This window comes from Lepidothrix coronata, unplaced genomic scaffold, assembly GCF_001604755.1.
Source record: "Lepidothrix coronata isolate B3197 unplaced genomic scaffold, Lepidothrix_coronata-1.0 Scaffold116, whole genome shotgun sequence".
Lineage (NCBI taxonomy): Eukaryota > Metazoa > Chordata > Aves > Passeriformes > Pipridae > Lepidothrix > Lepidothrix coronata.
In genome coordinates, this window is record NW_016690296.1 from 1,344,474 (window position 1) to 1,360,463 (window position 15,990).

The 15,990-nt window shown below is 36.4% G+C and overlaps 1 long non-coding RNA gene across 2 annotated transcripts in view; it reads left to right on the forward strand.

The window, feature by feature from the left end:
* LOC108502277 overlaps positions 1-15,990 on the forward strand; it is a 50,006-nt gene that overhangs the window by 14,246 nt on the left and 19,770 nt on the right. For both annotated transcript variants that reach the window (XR_001876405.1, XR_001876404.1), the window contains exons 4-6: positions 10,516-10,550; positions 13,032-13,083; positions 13,246-13,328. This is a non-coding gene — a long non-coding RNA (uncharacterized LOC108502277). The remainder of the gene's footprint in view (positions 1-10,515; positions 10,551-13,031; positions 13,084-13,245; positions 13,329-15,990) is intronic.

A 15,990-nucleotide genomic window follows, 5' to 3' on the forward strand; every position in this document is an offset into this window, starting at 1 on the left:
AGATAGGTTAATTAAACTTCTCTAAATGCTGTCACATTAATCTCTTTAAAGGAGAAAGTCCATGAATTCATCACTGATAGAGGATCTACAGAGTTTAACTTTTATTTTGAAGTCTATCATTGACCTGCTGAATAACATAAGGATTTGATTATCTCATGGCAGAGTTACCCCATTTATAAAGTACTGATAAAGATGTTACTTACTTTGTAAAATGCTTTCAGAGCTATAGTTTCTATGAGAGGATTAGTTTGTAATTCTGTCAGCAAACCTACTTATATTAATCAAACCCCCAATCATACCATCAGTCTTCTTAAATTTTGGGTTTAATTCTTTAAATAATGCCAGTTTGTTGCTCTGCAGACAACACTATAGGCTAGGCACTGATGTGTCTCAGAAGCCACTCCATCTCTTCCCTGCATGTTGTGCTGTTCCTCCTCCCTCCTGTTCCTGAGTAATCCTCCTTTCAATTTTAGTGAGTCAGACAAATGTTTCCAAAACAATCTTTGAATGATGGCTTTGTAAGCAGCTAAGTGAAAAGGGAAATGTGCTGTGCAAAGCTTCTTTGTTTATTGCTTTTGCTGACTGCCTGAAAGTGAGGTCACAGTAAGCTCAGAGGGCTTGATATAAATGAAATAATTTAACAAGAAAATATATCTTCAGAAAGATGACACTGCAAAATGCCACACTTACCAATCTCACATACATACCTATCACAGTTGTCATTAAAATGTGATTATGTATAAATGAAAATATACATGGCTTCCAGATTTATGCAACTCAAGCATATTACTACTGTAGTTTTACATGAAAATAAATCAATCCAGCATCAAAATGAATGCATGAAAGCAAACAATTTCCATTCCTGGGGTCATCACAACCTCACTGAGACTGGGAGGTCTCCCAGTGATATAGAAGCAGAAAATGGTGGCAGCATTCTCTTAATGCTGCTGGCAGAAAGAGGGATGGATTTCCAGAGTAGAGAGTTCTGCCATGTGCCCTTTACGTATGTTCACTGATTCCTTTGGCTGTAAACGCGTTTACATCTGAGCAAAAACAATAATCGCTTTTAAAAAGTTCAAGAGCCATGTTAGCAAATATTTTTTATATTGACCGCAAATATAATCATAAAAAATTGGATAATATCTGCCATTCCTGCGCCAGAAATCAGTAGAAGTTCTAAAATAGCAATCATCATACATTTATGCAACCAGATTAACCTTGGGCTCTGGAATTTATGGCATTAAGACCATTAATTTCTAATGAGCAATGTAAAAATACCTAAGATGACAGGAAAACAGAGGCTTTGTTATTTTTTATTATGTGCCATAGCAATGCAGAGATTTTTTTGGCTTATTTTTCTTGGATTTTAGCAGACAGTGTTATTCAGCCAGTAAAGTGTATGTAGGAAAGTGGATGCATGTTCCCACACTTTTTTTAAGAACAAAAATTACTAAGTTACAGAGTGGAGATCAGAAGTCAAAAGTTGCTTCTGTATAGAGTGTGAAGAGTAACAATATTTTTTTGCTGGTCTATAGAAACCTGTGCAGAAGAAATAAAATTGCCATCTTAGGTATTTAAAGGTGAAAAAAGCAGTTCTACGTTCCTACTCCTCTCTGAACAAGCACTTAGCTGCTTTGCTGCTCTTTTATCCAAGAGAAATAACTTCCACTGTGATGCTGATTCTTTTTCTTTGACATTTCCCACTAGCAAGCGAGAGCATCATTCTCTTTCATTGCTTGGAGTACTTACATACATTCCTCCAGTGATCTGTTTTCGTGACTTGTGCTTTTCCTCTGAAGCTTGACCCTTTTAACAAGACCTGTATGGACTAATTTGCAATAAAAAAGTATCCCTGTCATTTTTTCGGAGTCCCCACAAGTTTCTAACTTCTGCCTGCACTGAGCCTTGTTGCTAAACACAAAGCTGAAATACTATTTAGTAAATAATCCAATAGTGTACATTTTTACTTATTTTTACTAAGTTCTGGTTTGTGGGTGACTAAGCAAAAAAACTGAAACACAATTGGGAAAAAAAATCAACCAAGAAGGAGCAAAGTCTTGCTGACCTGTGCATTAAAATAGGACGGTTCTGAGTGGTGGCCTCAGGCAGATAATCATATGTGGAGTGATGGGAGTAGACTACTGGAAATATAATTATAAAAAATTGATGAGTTGCTAACATAATGCTATAAAACATCAGCTGCTTCAGTAGCTTTGAGAACACAGGAAACTTTGAGATATTGACATAAATATGCTTAGAGTGACTGTAAGGGATCAAAATCAAAAAAGTGGGGATAAAAAGCTGATTAAACTGCTGGTAAAGTTCTTCTTTTAACTGAGTTGAGTCTTATTAGACTGAATTCCTGTAAACAGTCTAGTGCGTAAAAATAAAGCATAAGTGTAACTGAAACTACTTTTTGTAGCATAACCTCTTTTATTTCAATGTAAGTTAAGGACAGTTTAAACAGCTGAAGTGGAATTTTTAAGAGGAGGGGTTTTGCCTGAATGTAAGTTTCAATGCTAGAATGTCAGTACTAAACAGCTGGAGACAAGCAAACATTTTTGCAGACATTTCTTATGATTTTTGTTGTTTCTTCTTGTAGAGGGGGCCACAGAAAAAATGTCACTAAGGTTGCTCTGAACTGCTATAGCAAGATTAAATTCCATTGTAACATAAAGGGGTTGTGTAAAATTTATAGGCCCTTGCTCATGTTTTCAGCATATGCAGAAAACAGTTTCCTCATATTATTTACAAGCTTAAGAAACAAAGTACCTTGACAATGTTATAATTGTTACAAAAATGTTACCATATTTAAGTTTCATCTGCTTGGGGTTTTTATGGTGTGGTTCAGCTACAAGAGTAGGACACCTGCTACCTTTATATGTGCAGGAACAGATCAAAGTAATTTAAAAAGCAGTATTTGTATATGATTTTATTAGCTATTATACATATATGCATATAAGGTATTCAGGCTTGGTTTGTACTCATACTTATGGACACACCATGACCAATCAGTCCACCACACCTCTCCCCAGCCTTGTAAGCTGCAAGGAAACCACTGCAGGAATTCAGCACTGAAATGAGCAGCAGTGTGAAGGCTGTACCACAGCTGCACAAGGAACTGGGGTTTAGCCATTATCCCGCCATTCTTGCTCTCTCCTGGCTTGCCACGGGTTTTTGCCTCTATCCTGGCTGTCAAAGCTGCTGAAAGAAAATTGGTTCTAGAGAGGAATTTGTGCCTTCTGGGTACTTGGCACGAGGCAGAGAATTCTGTCATTCCTGGAGAGCTTAGACATCAGCACAGCAGAGGGATTGATCTGCTGGGGCTGGGTGTGAGCTGTTCTGTTGGTGAGGATATCAGCATCCAAAATAAAAGCACAGTTGTAACGTTTTGATAAGGTGGGAACCCAAATAATGACAATTTGAAAGGTGCTTTTCAGAAAAGGATTCCCTTTTACCATGCAGAGGTTTATAAGGTGTGATGCTTGCTTAGGAAATTGTTCCCTTTTCTCTGCCAATTTAAAGTGTACACAGTTAGTGACTGAAATAGAGCAATCAATGTTACCTAAAGAACTGGCCTACTCCTATTTCTCTTGGAGCAAGAGAGAAGAGGGGGGAAATTAGGTTAAAAAGGCAGTATTTTTGTTAGCTACAGGGTACATAAAAATTCTCATTCATTTAAAGAAATAAACTGCGACTTTAACTTTGGATATTGTCTGGATGGATATTGGTGGATGAAATTGGGGAATTTTTTCATGCTGCACTTGTGGCATTAGGAGTAGCTGTAGTTGTTGGCACTGTATCACAGTACATTAAGTAAGTTCAGGTTACCTGTAGTCTTTGTATCACAAATGATCCAGCATGGGTCATAAATTCTGTTAATGTGAGGTTGCCTAAAATAGAGAGGAAAATAATCAGTCATTCTCATAACCTGATCTAGCCCGGGTAATCACAAAAAAGGAGTTGTGACAGGAAGCAAAGGAAAACATGGTTCATTTAATCTTTTATAAATTGATAAAGTCTTGCAGCTTTAAAGGAATGACCCCTTTCAAAGCAAAATAATCAAATCCATCTCTTGTCGGTTTGGGGAGATTTATAATTGCAAGCGGATGATTTTTTAGCTATACTGTCAGTCTGCTTTTCAGATCAATGCCAATGAAATATTTTGTTTACGATTTAACCTCCATTTCCCCTAGAATTTGTGACTTTTAATACCAAAAGTAGTTATGTCCAACTCTATCGATCCACTGGTAAATTAAATGGCAAACAAAAGCAATGGTATTATTTCATCAAAACGCTCTCAATCGGGAACAAAATTCTTTATTAAAACAGGCTGTGTTGCACTGAAATGAAAAGAAAGTTTCATTTCAAGAGTGATCTTTTTAAAAAGCAGAGAAAGACCTTCACATAACCGGATTTATTTGATGGGAATAGTACAAAGGTAATAAAACTGAAATTGTATATTGAATTTATTTTCCTTCATATAAAGACAAAAGACCCAAAAAGAAGGTGTAAAACTTACCTAAAATTCACATGTGATAAATTTATTCCAACAATGTATTTTCTGTTTTTTTCTTCAAGTAGTTAATGAATAACTTTTGTGTTTGGAATTATTGGGTTTATGTATTTTTATTTCCTGCCAAATCCTCTGAAATACTGTGTGTAAATACAACTTCTATATAAGTTATATATTCACAGTGAGAGTGCTGTGATGCAAGGACATAGTGAACACTTGGATAAAGAGTTTCAGAAGAAAGGGAAGGGCAATCTGTTTAATGAGAAACATTTTTAATAGGATATTTCCAGTGTGGAGTAAGTTAATACTTCAGCCACGTAGCAGATTAGAGAACCATAGAATCCTTCAGGTTGGAAAAGAGCTTTAAGATTATCAAGTCCAACCATTATCCCAGCACTGCCAATCCCACCACTAAACCATGTCCCCAAGTGCCACATCTACACATCTTTTAAATAACTCAGGGGATGGTAATTCAAGAGTAGACTCTCATCAAAACAAGGACACTCATATAAAGATTTATTCTTATGTGGNAACATTTTTAATAGGATATTTCCAGTGTGGAGTAAGTTAATACTTCAGCCACGTAGCAGATTAGAGAACCATAGAATCCTTCAGGTTGGAAAAGACTTCTGAGATCATCAAGTCCAACCATTAATTCAGTACTACCACCACTAAGCCATGTCCCTAAACTCCATATCTACACATCTTTTAAATAACTCAAGGGATGGTAATTCAAGAGTAGACTCTCATCAAAACAAGGACACTCATATAAAGATTTATTCTTATGTGGTATGATAATTCTATAAAAGACTAAATAGTTAAAAAAGTAAGTGGATTTAATAGTAAACTGTGATTTTAAAGTGTTTTCTTGATCGCACTGACTTGAAGCACTTGAATCAGTACCACCCTCTTAACAAATTTCCAGAGAGTCAGATCTGTGCAGCCTGCAAAAGCTAGAGTTTATCCATCTGTAAATATCTTCTTTAAGATGGTATTGGCTATTTAAGCTTGAGGCAACATGAGAAAATTGATATTTTTATGATGAAATTCAACCTGCTACAAATAGAGCACCAGGATTCCTTTTAAAGGTAATCATCTGCCTGTGTCTCTGCAAGCAAAATTATTGATGCAATGAATAAAAGCACTGTGGCATAAATAACACATTTGTATATCCCACATTTTAGATTCTTTTCACTTTTAGGGGTATGTTTTTCAACAGAAGCATTTATGCAGAGAGCTCACCTTTCAGGAGTAGGTATAGCCTACTGGTTCTTTTGCTTCTCATTGTGACTTGTTCATACTGATAAAATCCTATTTTGTATAGCACGAGGACGAGAACATGACTTGGAAACTTGCAACTCTGCCCAGCACTATGGCAGGATGAAATGAAAATTTGTTCTTGCCGTTTCCACAGATCTTTTTGATGTGAATAATAAAGCCAATAGAAGGAACAGGATTGCTGTTTCACAGAAAATTTTGAGTTTTACTGATTTTTGTTTTGATCTAGATCTGCCTAAAGTTGCAATTTCAAATTTTCCTACTGATTGAGAACATGCAGAATTCTGATTCAAATCCACCAAAACATGTAATGAAGCAGCTCTCCTGCTTCATTGGCATTCTCTTCAGCTTTCCTGCTGCTGTTGGCACAGAAGCTGACAGGAATACCAATGTCACTGAGCAGGCAGGTTGTTCCCAAAATCTATAATTCTGGGCAGTTTATCCCAGAAGGGAACTGTACTTTGAGAAACACCAGCATTCAGATGGATTGACTGGATACAATATATTGTGCTGTACCATGATCACAGAGCTCAAATTTCTGCCATTAACAAGGGTTAATGCCCTTCAGGGATTCAGCAAGGTTTTTTAGAACTCTTCCTGACATCAACAGATTTTATCGGTGTCACTGAAGGAGTGAATTGCCTCTGCTTAAGGCTCCCATGGTTTCTGAGCTCCAAGGCTCCAAGTCATTATAATGCAAAATATACAGGCACTGCTCAGGATTTGGAGATTTTTGTATCAGAACATGCAAATTTTCATTTATTTTTATCCTCTGCAGTGAACCTTTTGTCTCCAGTGAGGGAAAGAGCAAAGGTGGTGGCAGAGTGCCACCTGAAAATAGCCAACAGCCTGTTAATGTCATTTGCTCATATCCATGCCCCAGCTCTGACTAAGTCTACAGAGGCCACCTCATCTGCCCATATTTTAAATATTCATCTTCTCTAGTGTTCTCTAGGTCGTGGTTCCTCTGTGTTCCTTACTGGCATGTACCTGTTTGCTGAATTAGATTTCAGAGAAAAACTGTAAGACCTGTAGCAAAAAATAGCTTAGTCATTTTTGCAATCAGTCTCCCCACCCCTTAACAGAAACAAATTTAGGGCTGCTTCAGTGTAGGGAGAATCTTTTTTAAGAAGAAGCCTGATAGCAAAACAAGATTAAAGTTGACATTTTGCCTGTAGGTCCTTCTAGCTGAGGAATAGATTATTAAAATACTTTCAATTACAAAAATCACTCAGGTCTCTTATACTACAAAAAGTACTATTTTAGAGGGTTGGGCAGTATACACTCAATGGAAGAGTTCACATGGATTAATCTGCCCACTGGGATGCCAGTCAGCCAATTTGGTTCTCTCAATGGCTTACCAAGTTCTGATATACTTGGTACTGAATTTGATCATCAAAGTTCTGTAAGTCAGGTGGGATTGATACTCTTATAACAGCTCCACTTGTTTTTCTTTTTCCTTTGTTTAATTAAATAAGAGAGTTAGTGAAATTGCATTTTCTATCTTTGCTGTGCAGACCCACAGAGCAGGTATAAAGCTGTCTTTGATGTGCTTGCTACGAGTTCACGATTTTAATCTAGCCAGATGAATTGCACACCTATATATTTTATGACAGTCACAGTAGCCAGCCTACAGGAGCTGCTTGAGAAGCATAAATTAGCCATATGCCAGGGGGTTTCATTAACAAACATCTTAATATGAGCATTGATCTAGCTGAACGTGGCACCTCGGCTGTAATAACAATGTTCAAGTTACCCTATTATGCTTAGATGTGCATTTTCCTCTTCAGCAGATAGTAGAGTTATTGAGCCTTCCACAAATAAACCATATAAGAAGCAGCTAAGTATGCTAAGAGCCAGCTCCTGGTCTGCTGTAAATTAGTATGGATTTGCTGACTTCAGAGGGGAGGTTCCTGCCATCCCTGTCCGTATGAAAATACAGGCGCAGTGGCAAGCAAATAGCCCCATCAGCTCAGATCACACCGGGAGCGCCTGTGTTCTGCTCAGGGTGGCAGCTGCAGCTGAAAAGGAAGTATCTGTGTGTAGACAGGACTTGAAAGAGCTGCAGAGCACTCTGATAGTGCTCAGATAATGCTCTGTGAGCTGGGAGCGCTATCAGAGACCATTCAGAGCAGCAGCATATTTGTGATTTGTGTGCATCACACTTGACCACTGTGGGATCCGAGACAAAATGTCTCTTAGCTGAATGCTAACCTGCTCTGATCCTATGCCATTGATACTCATATAGACATATAGACACACATTTTATCCTTAAATATAAGACTGATATTTTAATAATTAAAGCTATAACACTTAAAAATAAGTGGGATACTCAAAAGCTCGGAGTCCATCTGTTTAAATCAAAGATGCAGAAGTTTAGAGTATGAAATTCTTATGGGCAATTTTCAAAAGGGTAATTTTGTGACCAATAATTAACACTTCAAGTTAGATAAACTAAAATAAGGAACATGCTATAATTTTAAGAAGTAAAAGCCAATTGCCTATTAAGGGTCAGGGAGCAAGAAGAAATTCCTTCACTACTAACATCTCACAGGTTGCTTGGAGGTAGATGATGAGATTCCATCAAGGAAATCATCATCCTTCTTTCTTTATGCCCTATATAGACCTTGACAGTGGATCATAGGACTTAGCAGGGACATTTATAGCTCTTCAAGACAGATGGAAGCAAAGCTGTGGACTTGGTAGCAAGTATTGTAGCCAACACAGGAGAATCCATCGCTTGGATAAGTGAGTGACCTATTCTTGCTTCCCACTCTCTTCAATAAGGGCTTGACAGACAAGAATTCATGCTGTGTGGTACCTAAACTATAAAAAGTTTACTGGAACTATTGGTGAGTAATCGAGCTTTGGTTTGCACTATTTCCTGCAGTGTCCAATGCTCTGCACGTTACAGTTCTGTTTCCCTGATATCAGACTTTGCCAAGAGAACAATCATTTAAAAATGGGCCAGTTGTCTGACATACATTAGCAAATCCACCCTTTCCTCTGTAGCTAAAAAGACAATTATATCTTAAAAATCATACAGTGTGTTAACCATAATGCTGAAATACTACCACTCGGCTTTAAGAAAAGAACATTAAAATATTTCCTTATATGAGCATGCACACAACCACCTGAACTTATTTTCAATGTTCCTCATGCAGATAAATCTCTTGCCACATTCAGTGCTCGTTAACAGTTCCAGATTTCTCAGAAATCAATAGTTATTCCAGAGAAAGCGGCTGGATTTGGAATGGGATCATTTCATTTCTTGAAATCAGAACATGAAATCAGTTAGTCTCAAAACAATATTTACCACTTTTTGCAATCTCTATTTCTGATTTCTACTCTGCTAAGTTTTTAGATCTGAATTTCAGTGGATAACTTTTGTTTGATTCCTTACTGGGATCTGTTCTCCAGTTAATGTGTTGTGTCATGAACTTAAGGACACACACCATCAATTTATATTCATTATTTTTCAAATAGTGGAAAAAAAGCCTGAGCAATATTCAGTCTGAAAACTTCTTTCCAATTTTATCTTGCTTATTCTGATATATTTCCAAAAATCACAACTCAGTTGCATATCAAGATGTTCTCAAAATTACAAAAGAAACTACTAATAGTTTAGAGACATTTTCAGATCCTTATAATTCCACCACTTAGAGAGAATAATTTTACAGGGATATCAGTGTTTCCATGATTTCTGAACCTGATACAATGGAATATATCCCAGAGTTGTTAATCCAGTTTTGCGGATGAACAGAAATTATAAAAATATTTTTAAATGTCTTTTACACCCAATGATGATTCATGTTCATCGTGTTATTTGGGTAGTTGGCTGGAAGCAAACAGTCAGTTTTGTATTAGTTTGTGAACAAGCAGCATTAGCAACTGCAAATGATGCTAATGATGCAAATGTAAAAAATGCTTGTTATGAAATTAAAATCTCTGACAGTGTACCAATATTGGATTTTGAAATATTCCTAATGCAGCTTTGTTGGTGTCTGGAAAATGATCTAGCAAAAATTATTGCACTTTCAACTGTAATAACAGACTAATCATTCAGAATATTTGCTGGTTCCCTCTGTAATTTCTTCTATGCTGCAGGAGACCTATTGGTGAATTTAAAAGGAAATAACCAGTCTTCTTAGGTTTTCTGTCGCTCTCATATAATTACCATGAGCAACTGTTTTTATTTTTCTCTAGATGTCATTATATTGCTTTACAAAGGTCTGTGCATTTTATAGATACAAAAACATTTGAGGAATTCTGTTCTTTCATGTTATGTTGGAATTGTTTTTATGTTTTTATGTTTTATATCCAAAAGGGCAGGATGAGCAGTTGAGAAGATTCAAATACTGGATTTGTGTTTCATTAGTGGTTTATCCTTATAAACTAAGTTTCTTCAGGCTGAGTTTTATACTGAAAACAAGGTGTAAGTCAACAATACATTGGTTAACATTGCTTTGAAAAAAGTTTGGTTGGTTCATTCATCCCTTTGCTCATTCAATGACTGAAAAAACTATTTCCCTTGAAATGATGGGTATGCGGTAATCTAATGAGGAAAGTAATGTACTTCCATTTTGGTTTCTTATTAAAATAGTAGAAATAGAAGGGATGGAGGAAAAAAAAAAATTAAGTCTATGCTTCATTTTGGTTTGTGAGCATTGGGAAAAAATCCATTTAAAATGTAATTTTCCTTTTTTTCTCCTTCCTTTTAGGCCTTGAAGGAAATACTTACCTTTCCAGCCAGCAGGTAAGAAATAAATATTCATACAGAATTGAGGAGGCAATATAATAGGTCTGTAACAGCAGTTGTCTCCATCTGTTGCATTTTGCTCATTTTACATTATAATTTTCCTTTAGTATGGAGTTGCTGTACTTTTGCTTTCTGATCACACACCTTTACTCTGGATAGCATCTTGGATAGGAAGACAGATACAGCTTGTGATGGAGATAAAATCCTGTCTATGCTTCCTTTTTGAGCCCTGCTAGCAATTCCTGAGAATTTACTGGTTACTTCAATACCAGTTTTTAATCAGCCAAACATGCAAATAGACTAAGGAGAAAAAAAAAAAAAAAGATACAGTGTAGTAATATTAAATGTTATTAAGACAACAAAATCAAGAGAATATTGAGACTTACCAAACTAATAAATTGATTTTTATTGACCTCTGTAGTTCATTTTCTATACAGATTCTAAGCAGAAATAAGGAGTTCCTATGGCCTACCAGCAATACCCTGTGTTGTTTTAATAGTTCTCTAAGGTTCACTGAAAACAGGAAAGCCAGAGAAGATCATGGGGTTAAACTGCAAGTTTTCCTTTTATTCTTAAAGTTACCAAGGGAATACTTCTCATAAATTTCTGTGTTACTCTGTAAAATATATTGGATGAATAACCATTTTTTCCCTGCAAATCTTTGAAGTATGAGAAGTAGAGATAATTTTAAAACTATTTTCTCATACCAGGGAATGGTATGAGGTATGTCATGTGAGGAGTGCTGGCAGACTTCATGTATTAAATCTGACCTGTCGGTGAGTTATTTGCTGGGAATTTATTGTAAGGAAAAATGAATACAAGGGAAACCAACCAGTAATATTTTCTAGGAGAATCATGATTTCTAGGATTCACGGGAGAATTGTGATTTAAAATTCTTACCTGTGGGAAGTTGCCACTTCTTTGTGTGCGTGATTTACCTTGACATTTTCTCGGATCTGCACTTGTTACTCGTCCTAAAATCCCAAAATGGCAAATAATATTTTTAAGCAATTCTTCTGTTAGAAAGATGAAAGAGGAAACCTTTCTGCATGACAGAGATTAGGGATAGGAATGCTAAATAACTCTACAGCCCTTCAAAGTTCAGTCTTTGAGCTTTCTTTGCCAATAAAAGGCATTTTGCTGGTATTCTCAGTAAAGCTGCCCAAAAATTATATCGATGCAGATATAAATAAATACTATTAATGCTTTAATCCTCTATCAGAACTCAACTTTCATAATCTGCAGGTGGAATAGCACCATAGGAAAAATTGCAGATTAGAGTTATGACTGGAAATTTAAGCTTTGAAATAAGAGGTTGTTGGCAGATACACTGAGCTTCAAAGGTACTGTGCTCAGTGCTGGGAAGCTGGCAGCTGAGATTTCAATGAAATATGTGGAGAAAATAATATCAAATAATATGATCTCTATATACTTTTACAACACAAGCACAAATAAAAGATTATTCTCTGATATTACAGTGTGAAATATAGAAGGTAAAGCTGAATACAATATTCTGGCAAGTAAACAGGCAGAGGAGACAATCTTACCTGAAACCAATGTATCAGAAGGCTCATGTGATGTTTCTAACCTGTAGAATTTGGAGAGATCAAGGTTCTCCAGGCACATTCCTGTGCTTTCCAACAGTACCAAAATCCAACAGAAAAAAGAGCTACAGCAAGTAACATCTAAAAGTATTTAAATATATTATTGCCTTATGGGTACATCTGTGTTAATGATTAAGAATGACAAAAACACTTGAAGGAGAAATATTCAGAAAGATACTTTCTGTTCAAATGTTAAAATTAGTAATATTGTTTCACACTAGAATTGGGAAACTATGAGTTTCACTCTAAATGGCACTGTGGTTGTGCTCTGTAGTTCTCTGGGAACTCAAGGAATGGTAAACAAAACTCTTATTCACCAGTCTGCAGATAGGGTTGCCAAGTGTCTGGTAAGGTCTGCTTGCTGACACCTCATCAGCCTAATTACAGGAGGTCAGAGCAGGGACAGCATAAATTGATAATTATTTACATACAACGTTGCAGGATAATTGCTTGGGTTACACTGTCTGTCAAGGTACGTGTTGGAAGTGCTTGAATGGCAGTGAATATTCTCAAGCATACATTTTTTTTCCTCTTTAGGATCTGATTCAAAGCACATTAAGGTCAGGGACCGATGAATTTCAGTAGGTTTGGTATCAGGATCTGAAAAGTGCAGGGTGCCTGAATTTATCTTTCTTTTTTTGGAGGAAGTGCAGAGCACACTATAAGCAGGTTATCTCTGATATGGCCCTCACGAGAGGGGCAGTGTGTTTGCTCTGCAATTCCCTTGTTTCTTTAAACTGCTCTATGCATTTCCACATGCATTATATCCATTAATTTGTTTATTATTTCACAAATGAAGCATTGTCCTCTCTACAAGGGTTGCCATTTGCAGAGAATCTTTCTTCTCAATGTATCTGTCTTCTATTTCCTTAAGCACCACTCTTACCTGCTGTGTTGGACCCAGACCAGTGCCTCACATCACAGAGGTAAATAATTGCATTGAAAATGCATAATGTCTCTTCCCTACATTCTTAAAATCCTGGAGAATTTTTACGATCATTGCTTTAAAGCTGAAGAATGTGCATTGGTTTGGGTTTCTTTCCTCACTAAACCACTTATAAAGATGGAGTTTAATGTTTGCTTGACAGTGCTTCTGGAGACAGACAGGATGTGGGCTTGTACAGATTCAGAATATTTTGAGCAATTGCATCCACTTTGGCTTTAGATAAAGGTATGTAATGTAATGAATTTGGTAATGTTCATTCTTACTTTTAATTTAAATTAATATTTCTGAGTTAAATATAAGTTACATAAAAAATGTCCAGCTGTAACCTCTACCATTTAGAAGATAGGAATGAAAAACCTGACCTATAACAGAGATTCCTTCTGCAAGCAAACTGCAAAGAAAAATCATGTCAGTTTGATGTAGCCTGCACAGTTGTCATCTGAACATTCCAAAGTAATCACACTTTTAACTGTTCCTGAGTTGTAGCACTGAAATCCAAAAAACTGGGATGCAGGTAGGTGTAGGTATTTCGCAGGATATTTGGAAATACCTTATTCTCATGCTCTTAAATGAATAATGTATTTAATGACAGAATGAGTTTTACTCTGGAAAAAAAATTAAAATATTTACTGAAATAGAGTTTACTGCTGAAAAAACATTCTTTTCTTGATAAATACATAGCTGTCTTCTTACCAGCACACAAGAGAGCACTCAGGGCATTCCTCTAAGCTGTTAGTGACTTCATTGAAATGGACACTGGAAAGACTACTGGTTTAGCTCCTGTAAACGTTTTCAGTTAAGAGTAGGGAGACAGGTGAAACTGGAATAATTACAAGAAAAGCTATTTATTGGCATTCATGTTATGAATTGTTGTCTCTGTGCATGACATATTTGAGAACAGTGTTTTCTTGGAACAGCAAAATCCAAATGCAAATGTGAAAGCGGAAAGAAAGCATTCTAATTTTCTTTATTTTCCTCTACTGACAAAGCTTAGTTCTTGATGATCTGAGCAGTTTTCCAGTTAAGAATTGGTCTCCAATATTAGTAAATTCAAGGAGATTCAGATTTGCCAGCTGGCACGTTCTGAAAAATTGGGTCATATAATAGCATGGTGCAAATCCTCAAACCACCTCAGTATAAAGTTGTGACAGATGCTACCTCTTCTCTCACTCTAACACCAAACATCTCATGGCAAGCACTGTGTGAAACAGAGAACTTTCCCTGGGTTAGTCTGATCTGTGTTTATCTCTAATGGCAGCTGCTAAAGTGCCTTGGCTAAATAAACCCTGGGTGTAAGTCAAAATGGATCCAGATCTGATCTTCTGTTCTTTTGGATGTACTTTTCACGTGTTTGCTGTTTTAATGTTTCAGTCCTTGTAGAGAATTTTTTAAGGAACAGAATTTTTACAAAGCAGTTCATTTTTTTTCTTCTTCTTCTTCCTGGCATGAAATATTCTTAAATTAGACCCATTAAAAATCTACTGTGTTGCTGAGAGCGCACATGCTGGAATTCTTTTCCCCCACTAATGTGAAGTGGGAGAAGCAGGAGTATCATTACATTAATGGATTGTGGGAAATATCCTCAACTACCCCCCAGTTTACAAAGCAAAATGTAACCGTGTACAAAACCATAATAAAAGCAATCTGGCTGCAGAAGGCTGTAATAAAAGGATGATAAGTGAAATCCAGCTGCATATCACCATGACAAGTAATTCCTAACTGAATTCACTGATCCAAACTCTGCTCTCCTTTGTAAGACAAACAAGACAGTGAAGCTGTCCTGAAGGCTCTGGGATGACAATGTGCTGGTGGTAGAAATTCGTTCAGGAGTAGGGACTTTCTAAAGTGTGAGACTTATATGAATCAAAACCATGCTTGTGCTGGAAATTCTAGGATATACAAGAATTTCCCTCCTAAATCCACATATCAAATCCTGCTGTTAAAAAGAAAAGAATGTTCATTAGCAAGCCAGTACTGTCTTCCTTCCAATTGTTCTTTAAAACATTTTTATTATACCTGAAAGGTCAGAGAACTTCGACATACTTACCTGTTTCACGGTGTACAGTGAGTTGTAAGCATTAAAAGATGCAAGATTATCATTAGTACTATGACTCATGCTGTGAAAATACATTCTAAGTGACAAACATCGATAAAACAATATTGGATTGGAGTCCTGATAATTTCATAGTTTTAATTTTTTTCTATGAGGAAGCAGGTAAGAGGAAGTTTTGTGAAATGTTTGTGAATCATCAACCAGCACAGGACAATTAGGTCTTATAGGATTAATTCTGTTATAAGGCCCATTTTCTCTCTCTTGTTTATCTGTCTGCATGCCTGAATGAAAGTAATAGTGAGAAGGGTTACAGAAGGCAGTTACCTAGAAATTTTTAAAATCTTAACTTAAAGCAAGGGAGATTAGCTGGATGTAGGGAATAAGTTCCAGGATGACTCCCCTTATGCAAGACATCCTAATGAGGTATTGTTTCATAATCAAGTGACGACAGAAAGGATTGGTTTCACCCAATGTAAACCAAATGTATTTTAAAGCATACAGTTATTTTACAAAAGTTTAGGTATTGCCTGCTTCATTTTCTCTTTTCAAAGACAAAGGGAAAATTGCCATGCTGCATCATAGTAATTCCTGTCATTGAACTAATTATTACAGTGGTAGTGTAGCAGTAGTCACTGTTTGAGCAATTTCTGGCCAATTTATCAATATCAGAGTCTTAATAGTTTGATTAAAACCAGAGGCATATGTCAAGTGGGACCCTAATTTTCTTCCTTGATGATAATAGACATTTGCCAAAATGGCTCAATATCAGATTTTTTTATTGGCAAGTTGAAAACGTGTCATAACGAGGCACGAAGCCAGAGACTCCGAATCAGC